Source organism: Primulina tabacum, chromosome 18 (assembly GCF_025594145.1).
Source record: "Primulina tabacum isolate GXHZ01 chromosome 18, ASM2559414v2, whole genome shotgun sequence".
NCBI classification, from domain to species: domain Eukaryota; kingdom Viridiplantae; phylum Streptophyta; class Magnoliopsida; order Lamiales; family Gesneriaceae; genus Primulina; species Primulina tabacum.
The window spans coordinates 3,292,419-3,307,500 of record NC_134567.1 but is presented as its reverse complement, the minus strand read 5'-3'; the positions used below and the strand labels follow the sequence as shown (position 1 = coordinate 3,307,500).

The following is a 15,082-nucleotide window of genomic DNA, read 5'->3' as shown; positions in this document are numbered from 1 at the left end:
GGAACGGAGAATATATCAGTGGAATCCATAAGAAAATATTTAAAACTTTAACAAAGGAAAAATATACAAGTGCATACAACAATAGATGCCCTTATGTCAATCACCAAATGTCCTTTTATTGATGCATCTCTAACTCAGTAATTCCACTAAATGATCTTGAAATATTTGAATCTATATATATATATATATATATATGAAAGGCCAACCAAGATCGATCGAGGCGGTAAGAAAACTCGATATCCTATATATGTTTCATTGGGCTTTAGATTTTGATACGAGGGTTCTGTTGCTGGAAAATTTATCACCGTGTTACAAATTTGTGTTCATCGAAGAATAACGAGCAATGATGGGAATACATACTGGTGATATCCCCCATTAGAATCCGGGTAAGCATTAACCCGATTTGTTACTTGGATAGCCGGGATTATGACCCATATGCGTGATAGGTTTCCTAAAGACCCGGGCAAGTCTTCTCTTCCCGGGCATTTTGGTTTTATCCGAGCTCTTCGCAAAGCATCCCGGGCCCTCACAAAGCCATCCGGGCGCTTCTCGCCTTCATGGGTAGAGTTCCCGGGTACATCACCACTTGGGCAACCTCGAGAACTGCATTACCTCGAGAAATGAACCATACTCAAGTGTGATTGATACATGCAATCCAATCTGTCAGAGCAACTTGGGTGTGGAGTGTCCGAGAAGTCATCAGAAGCTAGTTTGGTAAACCGACTTAGTAGATGTCACGGAAATCGAGGTAACTACCCATTCCTCTACTATAAATAGCAGCTAGTAATGTCACTTAAAGGATCCGAAAATCTTTGAACTCTAAGCACCATACATATTTTCTCTCAAATATCACTTGTGTTCATCTTCAACCTGCTGACTTTAGCATCGGAGTGGCTACGTCGGACACCCCTCCGGCGCCCATTCACGAGTTACTTTCTTGTTTGCAGGTGCTATGTCAAGCCATTATCTTCACTCAAAATTCCCAAACATTACAAATTGTTGATTTGATCCGTTGGAGCTCCCTACCCGGCTCACCCATTTCAGCGGGATCACATCATTGGCGCCGTCTGTGAGAAATACTGAGTTCGAGACATTGATATGGCCCGTACGAGAAGAACCAACCAGGATAATTCTCACGCCCAGGGTGATGGAGGACAGACTTCAAGACAAGCCGGTGCTAATAACACCGGACCAAACCTCATTACCCTGACCCCTGAAGAGTTAAAGAAAATGATGGCCGATGCCATCGTGCAAGCTATGGCCAAGAAGGAGGTCTCTCATCCTGTTACACCAGCCGGGGATAAACAGGGACATGAACAGGGATTTGAGCAGGAGCAGGAGCAGGAGCAGGGGAGGAGGGAGAATGAGATGGCAGGAGAAGACGAGGAATCCAGCGCCGGGTCCAAATCTCCTACCGTGGCAGAGGAATTGTTGGAATTGAGGCAGAAGATGAAGGTCCTGGAAGGACAGTTGGAAAGACGGAGCGTTGCCCGGGCAGTCCTGAGAGGATGCCCGTTTACTGATATCATTGTCCGGGAGCCTCTTCCTGGAAATTTCAAATCTGCGAAGGTGAAAGACTATGATGGCAATGCAGACCCGGAGGAACACCTGGCCAAGTTTGAAAATATGGCCATGTTGCACTGTTACACTGATTGAATCAAGTGCAAGGTGTTCCTAACAACACTGGTGGATTCAGCTCAGAGGTGGTTCGAGGGCTTGACTTCCCAAAGTATCAGCTCCTTTGGAGACTTCCAGAAGGTGTTTTTACACCATTTCAGCAGCAGTAAAAAGTACAAAAAGACTGCTTTTAGTCTTTTTTGAAGTTAAGCAGAGCCCAGAAGAGAGTTTAAGAGCCTATATCAGAAGGTTCAATAGAGTGGCCCTAAATGTTCCCACTTGTGCCACTGAAACAAAGACTACTGCATTCACCCAGGATTTGAGAGAGGGTGAATTCTTCAAGTCACTGACTAAGAAGGTGCCGGGGGATTTCGAGGATCTATTGTCGCGAGCAAAAAAATACATCAATATGGAGGCCCAGAAACAGAAGAGGGAAGCTGCGAGAAAGGAAAGAGGAGACCGGATGTCTAAACCCAAGGAGAGGGGACAGAAGAGAGGCAATACAGGGCACTTTTCTCATCACGTGCCTCTGAAAATTGCTCGGGAGAGGGAAGTGCAGGAGTGCAACAGAGATTTGGCCCCGGATCATCAGTTATCCCGGCCAGAGAAGAGTGGATTTTGCTCTTTTCACAAAGTGTGCCACCATAACACTGAAAACTGCAAGGCACTGAAGGGGAATTATGTCTCACCTTCCATCCCGGGACCCAGCAACAATAGCCAGAGGCCGAGAATACCACCTTGGACGTCTCGGCAACCAGGATCCGGCGCCCGAGGAGGAAGTGTGAGGAATATCCCGAGGATTGAACCCAAGAGAAGAAGGGAGCCTGAGCCCGAGAGAAAAAAGAATTCGCCCCCTGCCACGAGAATGATTAAAATGATATTAGGAGGCTCCACTGATGGAGACTCTAACCGGGCAAGGAAGTCGAGAAGTAGGAGGGAGTGTTTGGAGGTGGAGGGAGCAAGAAGGAATGAGGCGGTCATCAGTTTTGGCCTGAAAGATTTGAGAGGGGTGAATCTGTCCCACAACGATGCCCTGGTGATCCAAGCCCGAGTGACAAATTATGATATTCTACGAGTCTTCGTGGACTCGGGCAGTTCTGTAAATGTAATTTTTAAGGATGCTTTTTTGCAGATAGATTTGCAGGGCTATCACCTGGAGACTGTGGAAACTGCCCTCTTTGGTTTCGCTGGCCATGTGGTTTACCCAGAAGGGGAGATTTTTCTGCCATTAACCTTGGGTTCTCAAGATCTTAAAAGGACGGTGATGACTCATTTACCGTGGTGGACTCCCCATCATCGTATAATATCATTCTGGGTAGGCCGGCTATGAACGAGTTGAGAGCCGTAGCATCCACCTACCACCAGAAGATAAAGTTTCCAGTGGGAGCCCGGGTGGGAGAAGTCCGGGGAGATCAGCCATCTTCTCGGAAATGCTACGTGGAGGCAGTCCGGGCTGATCAGAGCAAGACGAGGAGGGAAGGGAATAGGGCAAGGGTGGATGGAGTAGAAGGAGGAGGAGAGGTGCACTTTGTAGCAGAGGAGGAGCAGGAAGTAGTAGAAGTCGGACCAGGCCAACAAATCCGGGTGGCTAGGGATCTCAGTGCATCCACCCGGGTTAGTTTAATTAACTGTTTAAAAGCTAATATCCATATGTTTCCTTGGTCCCAGCAGGAATTGACAGGGATTTCTCCCCTGATAGCGGATAATCAATTAAACATTCTCCCAGGGTCTCACCCGGTGAAGCAAAAAAAGAGACACTTTGGTCCTGAGAAGGACAAAGTTATTGATGAACAAGTAAAGGAGCTCCTGAAGGCTGGCCACATTCGAGAAATTCAATTCCCTTCGTGGCTCTCGAATGTGGTCTTGGTGCCCAAGTCTACCGGAAAGTGGCGCATGTGCGTAGACTTCCGCGATCTTAATAAAGCTTGTCCCAAGGATCATTATCCTCTGCCTCGCATTGATCAACTGGTGGATTCCACATCAGGCTTCGAGTTGCTAAGCTTCATGGACGCGTACCAGGGGTATCATCAAATCCCCCTAGCCAAGAGTGACCAAGATAAAGCCAGCTTCATCACCTCGGGAGGTACATTCTGTTATATTGTAATGCCTTCGGGTTGAAGAATGCAGGGGCAACTTACCAGCGTCTGATGAACAAAGTCTTCGAAAATCAATTGGGGCGGAATGTGGAAGTCTATGTGGATGATATTCTGGGCAAAACCCGGGAGGTGGCAAGCTTTATTAGTGATCTGGAAGAAACTTTTGCCACTCTCATGCAGTACGGGATCAAGCTCAACCCTGCCAAGTGTATTTTCGGCGTAAAGAGTGGCAAATTCCTGGGATTCATAGTGACGGATCGGGGGATGAAGGTAAATCAGGAAAAAGTCAAGTCTGTGCTATGCATGCCATCTCCCCGATCTGTCAAGGAAGTGCAGAAGTTGACCGGGAGAATTGCTTCCCTGTCTCGATTTATTTCCCGGTCAGCACATCAGAGTTATCCTTTCTTTCAAGTCTTGAGGAAGGCCCAGCAATTTGGATGGGATGATAAATGTGAACAGGCCTTCCAAGACTTGAAAATTCACCTTGCAGAACTCCCTGTTTTGGTGAAGCCAGAGCCCGAGGAGAAATTGTATGTCTGTTTGTCTACTAAAGAGTATGATGTCAGCTCGGTTTTAATAAAAAAAGAAGGCTCCAATCAAAAGCCTGTTTATTATGTTAGTCATGCTCTAAGAGGACCCGAGCTCCGGTACAGTGAAGTAGAGAAGATCGCTCTCGCCTTGATCATGACTGCCCGGAAGCTAAGACCTTACTTCCTGTCACATCAAATAATTGTTCTTACCAACAGTCCTCTTGGCAGGATCATGACTCACTCTCAGGTATCCGGGCGTATGGTCAAGTGGACAGTAGAGTTGGGGGAGTATGACATTGAATACAAACCTCGAGTGGCCATCAAAGCACAAGCTCTTACAGATTTTTTATCCGAGATGGTCCAGCCCAATGAAGAGGAAGTGTGGAGAGTATTCGTGGATGGGGCGTCTAGCCTTGCTGGATGCGGAGTAGGGGTAGTGATAATATCTCCACCGGGAGAAAAGATTAAGCTGGCACTTAGAATTGACTCCCGGTTAACGAACAATGAGGCTGATTATGAGGCTGTCCTGGCTGGTATCCAAGACACTCGGGAAGTCGGGGCTTCCCGGATCATTCTATATTCCGATTCATAACTCATTACTCAACAAATAAAGGGCGTGTATGAGGCTAAGGACGACATGATGCTAAAATATTTACAGATCATCAAAGCCCGAGCAGAGGTTTTTATAGATTGGGGTATTGAACAAATACCCCGGGAAGAAAATAATGAGGCAGATACTCTGGCAAAAATGGCTGCTTCTTTGTCATAAGTTAATACCTGGGAGGTCTTGCGTGTTTCCCGTTTGATCCTTTCTACTGAGGAAGAAATATTACCAGAATCAAAGGACTGCTGGATGACGCCTCTGATCAAGTTCATAATAAATAATGAGTTGCCTGAAGATAGAGCTCGAGCTCAGAAAACTAAGAGACAAGCTCCCAAGTTTGTTCTCTTAAATAACGTTTTGTACAGAAGATCATTCCAGGGACCCCTTTTGAAATGCTTATCTGAGAAAGAGGTGGATTATGTCCTCCGAGAAATTCATGAGGGTTGTTGTGCCGAGCACCTCGGGGGAATATCTTTGGCACGAAAAACAATGCTTGCCGGTTTCTGGTGGCCAACTTTAAGTCAAGATGCTGCTAGGGTGGTTCAAACTTGTGAAGGCTGTCAACATCATTCGAATTTCAAACACATCCCTGCTACCCTCATGAAGCCTATTTGTGCATCTTGCCCCTTTGATCAATGGGACATGGATATTGTGGGTTCTTTCCCCATTGCCCGGGCTCAGAAAAAATTCTTGTTAGTTGCTGTTGACTACTTCTCCAAGTGGGTAGAAGCTGAGCTCTTGGCAAGAATAACCGAGCAGGAAGTATTGAAGTTTTTATGGAAAAGCATCGTATGCCGATTTGGAGTGCCCAGGAAACTAATCTCAGATAATGGGAGACAATTTCAGGGCAAAGAAATCACGTCATGGTGCCGGGAGATGAAGATCACTCAGTCTTTTACCTCTGTTGCCTACCCTCAAGCCAATGGCCAAACGGAGGTAGTCAACAGAATCATTGTACAAATATTAAAAACCAGGCTTCAAGGCAAAGGAAGGGACTGGGTGGACGAATTACCCAGTGTTCTCTGGGCTTACAGAACTACTCCTCGGGCACCAACTCAAGAAACTCCTTTCAACTTGGTGTACGGTTCCGAAGCAGTCCTTCCAGTAGAAATCGGGCAGACTTCTTCCCGGGTAGAATCTTACCCGGATAATAATGACCAAAGCAGGGCCATGGAATTGGATTTAGTAGAGGAAAAAAGAGACCGGGCATGCATTCGAATGGAGGCATACAGGAGCCGGATTATGAAATCATATAACAAAAAGGTCCGCTTCCGAGACTTCCAGGTGGGGGATTTAGTCATTAAGAAAGTCAACCCTGCGGGGGAAGTTGGGAAGTTGGAAGCTCTGTGGGAAGGACCTTACAAAATCACTCGAAGAGTCAGCTCGGGATCTTTTTATCTAGAAGATGCGCAAGGACACTCTCTTAAAAGACCCTGGAATTTATTTAATTTAAAGCAGTACTATGCATGACGGATGTAATTATTTGATGGAAGAAATAAATGAAAGATATATTTTCTTAGAGCGTGTTCTGAATACTCCTATTATTAAGTCCCGGGACATGCTCCCCGGCCCAAGGCTCCGCACCTTGGTTTTTAAAAAGTCCAGGGCACTACACCCTGGCTCGGGGCTCCGTACCTCGACCATTCACAAGTCCCGGGACATGCTCCCCGGCCCAAGGCTCCGCACCTTGGTTCTTAAAAAGCCCAGAGCACTACACCCTGGCTCGAGGCTCCGTACCTCGACCATTCACAAGTCCCGGGACATGCTCCCCGGCCCAAGGCTCTGCACCTTGGTTCTTAAAAAGCCCAGGGCACTACACCCTGGCTCGAGGCTCCGTACCTCGACCATTCACAAGTCCCGGTACATGCTCCCCGGCCCAAGACTCCGCACCTTGGTTCTTAAAAAGCCCAGGGCACTACACCCTGGCTCGGGGCTCCATACCTCGAACATTCACAAGTCCCGGGACATGCTCCCCGGCCCAAGGCTCCGCACCTTGGTTCTTAAAAGGCCCAGGGCACTACACCCTGGCTCCCGGAAACGCATCTCGATCACTCTGAATTCCGGGATTATTCTCCTTAAAATCGCGACATCTCGTTTGCCTGATAAGATATAAGTATCCTGATATCTTATATTACTCACGAGAAATTACCAATCAAGTCCTTAACGCTTATAAATTTCTGGTGACCTGTCAAATATCTCGGTTATTGTAAAGACAAACACTGAGCACTTGGCAGATAAATACAAGGGTGTTAGAAGAAAAGGAAGATTGCATTAATAAAAGCCTGAAGGCCTGAAAGTTACAGACAGAAGCAAATAAAAAGAGAAAAGTAAAAATACAACCCTAGTCTATATCTACATGTTCAGGCCCGGGCTGCTCCTCTTGGTCCGCCTCCTTCTCCTCCTCGCCTTCCTTGGGACGGGACGCGATAGCCAGGCCAAAATCAGGAAAATTTTCCCTATCTGGGGGCAGGAGTCCGGCCTCCTCAAATTGTTCCCGACATTTCTCAAAACCGGTCTGAAAAAGAGGATAAGCCTTATCTACCACGGCCTTTTTAAATTCTGGCGACTGAAGTAAGGAGGCTTTCCATTGATTCTTGTTGTACTCGACCAGGGCCAGAGCATTCTCATCTTTCTCTGCCCGAAGCTACTGCACTTCTACTTGCTCGGAGAGAGCATGGTTGCTCGCCTCCGAAGCATTTAGAGCACCTCGAAGATTTTCTTCTCGGATAGCAGCCTCGTTAAGATCTTCCCGAGTCTTCTCCAGGGCCATTTGAGCCGACTCCAGGGAAGCAGTGAGGATGGCGATTTCCTCTTCATGAAGACCCTTAGCCCGGTCAAGTTCCTTGAGCAGTTGGTCTTGGTTTTCCTGAGCAGCCCGAGCTTGTTGGCTTTTCCGGGTAGCCACCCCCACTACCTCCTCGAAGGCCGAAATCATCATTTGGGCAGCCTGCACAAAGCGAAATAAGAAAAGGAGGAAAAAAGTGAAGAAAAGAATAATAAGAAGAAACTTACAGATAGGAATCGATTGGATCCCTCAAGAAACCGGGCACCCGGCCCATGATTCTTCAAAAAGGCCGTCTTCGTCCTGAGTGAGCATGTGTTTAAGGCGTCGAACGCCTGTTGAAGTGGCTCCCTACAGGAAGATGATGGGCCAGGTGGGTTGATCAATCAGAAGAGGCTCTTGAATAGGCTCCTCTGGGGATGGTTGCCGAGGAGGGGTGGCTGATCGAGTAGCCTGAGAGGAGCCCTGCCCCACATCTTGGTTATCCTCAAGCAAAACCAACTCCGGGCTTGTAATAGCCTTTCGCTTCCTACTGATGAGGGGGACTTGATCTTCAGGATCTTCTTGGGAGTACCCCCGAATCACCTCCTCTTGCTGGGTCTCAACCCCATCTGCCCCAAGTTGCCGGGCTGCCATCTCCTCAGCCCGTTTTTTATCAAGGGCAGCCTTCCGGGCTGCCACCTCCGCAGCTAGTTTCTCCTCAAGAACAGCTTTCCGGGCTGACATTTTCTTCTCTTTGGCCGCTTTTTCAGCCGCCCATTTCTTGGCGAAGGCCTCCTGCATTTTTGAGTTATCTGCACGTAAATAAGAGGAAGGTTCAGCACAAGTAATGAATATGAAATTTGAAAAAACAAAGACTAAGGATGTCAAGAATTATCGGGTTGAGCGCCCGAGACAGCAACTTCGTCAATCACCCTGTCCAAAGGGTCCTCAGCACGGGCACTCAACCCATAGGTAGTGAGGTTCTCATAAGCGATGAGAACAGAAGAAGAGTATTTCCGCCCCTCCACCAAGGTTTGACTCATGAGGAAAGGCTCCTCGAATTTGTAAGATTGTGGCAAGGAAGGTTGTTGGGGAAGGGAAGAGAGAAAGCTGTTTAGACAAGGTAAAGGACCCGGGAGTCGAATGTAGAAAAATTTTCCTTTCCACCCCTTCTCGGAGGAAGGGATATCATCAAGAAATCGGGCATTAAGTCGGGCGGTCAGGAAAAAGGCATTATCCCCAAGCCGGCAAGAGAAGTAATAGTGAAGGATAAGGGGGGTGATGAGAATATTGTTCATTTTGAAAAGGACATATGCCGAGGCCATAATCCTAAAGGAGTTGGGATGAAGTTGGTTAACCGGTACACCGAAAAACTTGGCAACCGCAATATAGAAAGGGTGGAAATGGAATCGGAGACCATTTCTAACCTGGTCCCGAAAGAAAGTAGTATACTCGGGAGGAGGGTTGTTGGCTCTGTCAGAAGGCCCCGAGTATCAAAATGGAAAAAGAGGGAGGAATATTGCCCAGGGCCCGGAGTTCCTCATCGGCCCCCAAGCGTAATGTACTACTCAGGGAAGAAAACCAAGGAACTCCCGGAATCTCAGTAGGAGGAGGGCTCGAAGCCCGGGCCTTACCCTTACCCTTACCCTTACCCTTACCCTTGCTCTTGGCAAGAGCTCGGGAGTGGACAGAAGTAGAAGGTTTTAAGAAGGTTGGTTTAATTTGGATAGATGAGGGTTGTCTAGAAGGCTGGGTGATAGAGCGGCGAGGGGGAGACGGAGTGGAGTCAGAACGCAGTGCGATAGACTCGTCGCTAGGCGAGCCCCGCGCATTTGCCCCTGATGTAGAAGTGGTAGAATTAGACATATTTTTGAAATCAAGAGAGGAAAAGACTTACATTTCTTGAAGAAAAGCGGGTGGTTACAGCAACGGAGAATCACCGGAAATGGGGAAGTTTGCGCGGAAAGAGCTTCGAGAAAAATTTTTGCAAGGGCTTCGCCGGAATTTCGAATTTGAAAGTGATTTCTGGAATTGGGGCGCCCAAAATTTATAGAAGGGGAAAGTTGATCTACACCGTTGATTTGAATCAAATCGGACGGTCGAGATGAACCTAGGAAATTGTGCGGATATACGAAGGGACACGCGCAATAATTAAAGTGTCAGACTTATCGACTCCTCGAAATGCGAAAAGTTCCTGACCATTGAGTAAAAAGGTACGCGTTATCATGACACCCCTGGTGTTACCCGGCATCCTATTTCATAGCCCGGGAGGTTTTAGGCCCCGGCATCCTATTTTGTAGCCTGGGAGGTTTGAGGCCCCGGTACATGATTTAATAACTCGGGAGATTGGAGTTCACAGTATTTTATCTTTAAGCTCGGGGACCGTTAAAACATGGCACTTCGGTTGGTTCGTCATCGGTTATTTATCTTCAAAAAGATTTCATTGGGTCACTTATCAAGAATTAAAAAGACATAAACCAAAGCAACTTTTTATTCATTTGAGGGAATTTTTGCGAATTACATTTAAGTATTTTTCCTCTACAGAAGCCCTCCACTTCACCATCAAGCTCTTTACAGAGCTGCCAGTGAACGCCTTCATAAAGCTATCAGAATCGGCAATGTTCTGCAGTATCTTCTTCTCCTTGTAAAGCATTAACTGGAGGACATAGTCGTCCTCAAAGAGATTTACGGTATCGGAAATGAGCAAACGTTCCCGATATTTCTCAAGCTTTGCCACCAGCCGAGGAGTGGTAGCTTCTCCACATTCATAGAGGAACTGAAATCCTTGCAACTCCTCCCAGAAATTGAGGATCTTTTGGAAGACTTCATCTTCCAGTTCAGCTTTTCCCTTCTCAAAAGCTGCATTCATGAACTCTGTTCCCATATCGGGAGCCTTCGAATTACTTGAACCTGCCATTATCCTTCTCAGGTTGTAATTTGCTGGTATGATGGGGAAATATGGGACCTATTATATATAGGAGGAGAGAGCCAATCGCAGCCGTTAATCTATGAGCGCATGAACGATTAGGATGAGCTTTGGAAGTTGTATTGGGCAGATGAAAAGACATGTACGGATATCGAGGAGGCATGCTCATTATTACCTTCGAATACGGACAGTTTTCGGCTGTACCAATAATCATGCATGTGTCATAAAGACACCTCTTGGACTTCCTGAGAGTACTAAACGACAAATATGACTGATCGGGACAGCGAGTCAAGCTCTAGCCCGACTATTTTAGGGATGGGTGGTGATACCCCCATTAGAATCCGGGTAAGCATTAACCCGGTTTGTTACTTGGATAGCCGAGATTATGACCCATATGCGTGATAGGTTTCCTAAAGACCCGGGCAAGTCTTCTCTTCCCGGGCATTTTGGTTTTACCCGAGCTCTTCGCAAAGCATCCCGGGCCCTCACAAAGCCATCCGGGCGCTTCTCGCCTTCTCGGGCAGAGTTCCCGGGTACATCACCACTTGGGCAACCTCGAGAACTGCATTACCTCGAGAAATGAACCATACTCAAGTGTGATTGATACATGCAATCCAATCTGTCAGAGCAACTTGGGTGTGGAGTGTCCGAGAAGTCATCAGAAGCTAGTTTGGTAAACCGACTTTGTAGATGTCACGAAATCGAGGTAACTACCCATTCCTCTACTATAAATAGCAGGTAGTAATGTCACTTAAATGATCCGAAAATCTTTGAACTCTAAGCACCATACATATTTTCTCTCAAATATCACTTGTGTTCATCTTCAACCTGCTGACTTTAGCATCGGAGTGGCTACGTCGGACACCCCTCCGACGCCCATTCACGAGTTACTTTCTTGTTTGCAGGTGCTAATCCAAGCCATTATCTTCACTCAAAATTCCCAAACATTACAAATTGTTGATTTGATCCGTTGGAGCTCCCTACCCGGCTCACCCATTTCAGCGGGATCACATCACATACGACTCTTTCTCAAAAGAAAAAAAAATAGATATGAAGGCGAACTATCGCCACTTCCCGTCAAACAACCGAACAACAAGCACGCCACTTATGGTTATTCATATCGTATCCACGAGACCCACCTAGCTAGCCTATCCTATATTGGAGCATACACCACAAAATTATTTCACTACACGATCGAGCCTACTCAAAATTTACACTATCAAACTGTTATAAGCACCTTCAATGTGATTAATCGCCTCAGGGTGCTGTTCAGCTGTCACTCTATTGGTTTTTCAATCGGACTCTACACTCAAATCGGGCACATTTTTTCTTTTGTAAGGCATCTGAGGTATGGAAAAAGCCTACATTCTGCTTGAGCATTCGTTCATCTTATTGTTGGGAGTACGGTTGACCGGGTAAGCAAACACCGGTTGGTTTGATTTTTAATTAAAGCTCGGACCAAACTAAGTTTCATCAGTTTGAAGGTGATGACAGATTTGAAAGTATATCCTGCCAACACTAACAAGGTTAAGGACATTCCAAAGCTACAGCAAGGAACTTTTATCCATTTCTGTAAGTAAAATTACGTGTATATTACAATTTTAAACCACAACGTATACATAAGAAATAACAAAGTATAAATCAACTCAACCATTTACTATATTACGTAATCTCCATTCTTTGCAGTAAAAGAATCGCATATTGACATTATCAGATATGCGGAGAACCAGAATCAGAACCAATCACACTCTTGCAGTATATTCACCCCCACAATCTGCCACACTAGCGACAAGAAAGATCGAATTCGTAATACATCAGCTGGCGATGCACTCGAACCCACTGCAAATCCACAACCAGACGACAAACAAAATCACGCAAACGATAAAATCAAGCGACAGAACAAACCAAACTTGCTTCTTCCAAACTTTCTTCGAGTTTTGTAGGCCCATCAACTCTGGTGAGTGTAACCCTCCATTCTTATGTGAAATCAGCGAAAATTCACGACTCAATCCGATCCCCTTCCCCCCAGTATGATAATTCTCCTCCTCACTATTTCTCCTTCCACCATTGAATTCCCAAAATAACCAATTCTTCATCTTCTTCCATCCATCGTCCCCATTAAACTGCAACCCACAGTGCAAGATCCCACTTTGGCCCATTCTCTGCCCCATTGGAGAAGAAATTCCATCCGTATGATCCAACCCTGAGCCCAGCAGCTGGTGGAACACAGGATTAAATTCGCCTTGATAACAGTAGGAGCTCAATGTCTTCAAATTTTCTCATTCTTCAGAACCTCTCCAAACGCATCCCTAGAGCTCTTCAGAAATCCCAAGGCCTCAGAATTCTCCAGTTTCTCATGGGATATCAAGAAATAAACGAAGCGCTCGTCGATCAAGAAAGAGTAGGTCTTCGATCGGATTGTATGGGTGAATGTGGAATGAAACGGAGGAGTTTTCTCGAGGCATCTGACCGCGATTGCACCGAGTGCAGCGTCTTTAGAGTTGAATTCTGTTAATACCGTGGTACCCTTTGCAATGCAGGCGTAGTAGATCAGCGCCGGATCCCAAATCATTGTTTAATTCAACCCCACCGTGAATTTGAATAAAAATTGACTTATTTTTATGATAAATTTAAATTCTCCATCCTGCTGAACAAATAATGGAAAACAATTGGGGAATCCGATCAGATATACAAATGCGTATGGGGGTTTGATCCTGGAAAAGATCGTGTAGGCAAATTGGTCGACAATGAAATTAAAATTTGGGGGGTGAATTTCTAGGGTTCGAGGATTGGAAAAAGAGAGATCATACGTTCAGCTTAGCCCGGCCCGACCTAATTTCGACTGTGTCTGTTACTTTTATACATATTGAATTGAATTAAAAGTATGATAAAATAAATTAATTAATGTTGAAAATTATGTTTTGAATATTGAAAAATAATAGTTGAATATTTGAATGTTGAAAATAAGAGTTGTAAATACTGAAAATTAGCGTGTGATGATGTATGTAATGTTTAATTTATTTTTGTATTATTTGTAAAGAAATTCTATAAATAGATGTCTCATTTGCGAAGAAAATCACAATTGAATAGAAAGAAATTTTTTATAAAGTGTGTAGTTTGATATTTTTACTTTTTACCATAATTTTTACTTTTTCATAACACGTTATCAGCACAAAGCTCTAAAAGTCTTCCATATTTTTTCAAACTCCAAAATAGAAGAAAAAAGTAACAAAAATAATAATATTTATTTATTATGTATATATTTAATATATAATATAATGTTATTAGAAATAATAAAAATAATTTTTTTAAAAAAACTTGTTATAAATCCCGGGAGGATGTTAAGACATCTCACACTTCCGGTAAGGGATACGACAATTATAAAAGTCTATAAAGTTTTTTTAAACAAAATACCTTATGACACCTCATTATAATAATGTGATATGATATACATAATTATTTAAAAATGAATAATATTATATACATCATATTATTACCATAAAATTATACAAATAGATACATTTATTTTTTCTACACCAACGGTCATAAACGGTAACAAAACAGCTAGTTTTTGCACTATAAATATGATCTCACAAATACATTCATTCACTCCAACTTTCTCTTCTTCTCTAAACAATTATTCTTCATCAAATTTTCAAAAAAAAAGATGGCTTTCTCAAGGTTATTTTTAATTATTTTGGTTATCATACTCACGAGTCTTGTATTTATCAGAGAATATCCTCCTCGTGTGTTTTTTTTATTTTTACGAATGCTTGTACTTGTTGTTTATCCACTACTTTGTGTTGCAATATTCATTAACTAATAAAATTCATCGTAAATTTTTTTTAGTACCACCATGTCAAACTTGTCAAAGCTCGAATTCATTGCTCTTGATATTACGGGGAAAAATTATATGCCATGGACTCTCGATGTAGAAATGCATCTTGAGTCATTGGGTCTAAATGAGACCATAAAAGAAAATGGCATATCCACAGCACAAGAAAAGACAAAAGCCATGATATTTTTGCGTCGACATCTCGACGAGGGATTAAAATGTGAATATCTAATTGAAAAAGATCACATGGCTTTGTGGAAGAGATTAAAAGAAAGATTCGAACATATAAGGGAAGTTATACTTCCGACCGCCCTAGATGAATGAATACGTTGAGATTCCAAGATTTTAAGAAAGTCAGTGATTATAACTCGACGATGTATTGAATAATCTCGCAATTGAAATTTTGTGGGCACGAGATTATTTAATTGGAAATGCTTGAAAAAATATTTTACACTTTTCACGCATCAAATATAACTCTACAACAACAATATAGAGTGCGTGGATTTTCGAGATATTCTGAACTTATCGCCTGTCTCCTTGTGGCGGAAAAGAATAACGAGCAGTTAATGAGAAATCATCAGGCACGACCCACTAGTTCAACGGCATTTTCTAAAGGAAATGTCGTAAGCAAAAATGAATTTAAATCTGGAAACCAAAATCAAAGTTATAGACAAGATTTTGGTCAAGGACGAAATCGAGGTCGTGGACGT

The 15,082-nt window shown here is 44.2% G+C and overlaps 1 pseudogene; it reads right to left on the bottom strand.

Annotated features, from left to right (window-relative positions):
- Positions 1–12,082: 12,082 nt before the first annotated feature.
- On the bottom strand, positions 12,083–13,387 carry LOC142533716 (phytolongin Phyl2.2-like; annotated as a pseudogene).
- Positions 13,388–15,082: the final 1,695 nt, after the last annotated feature.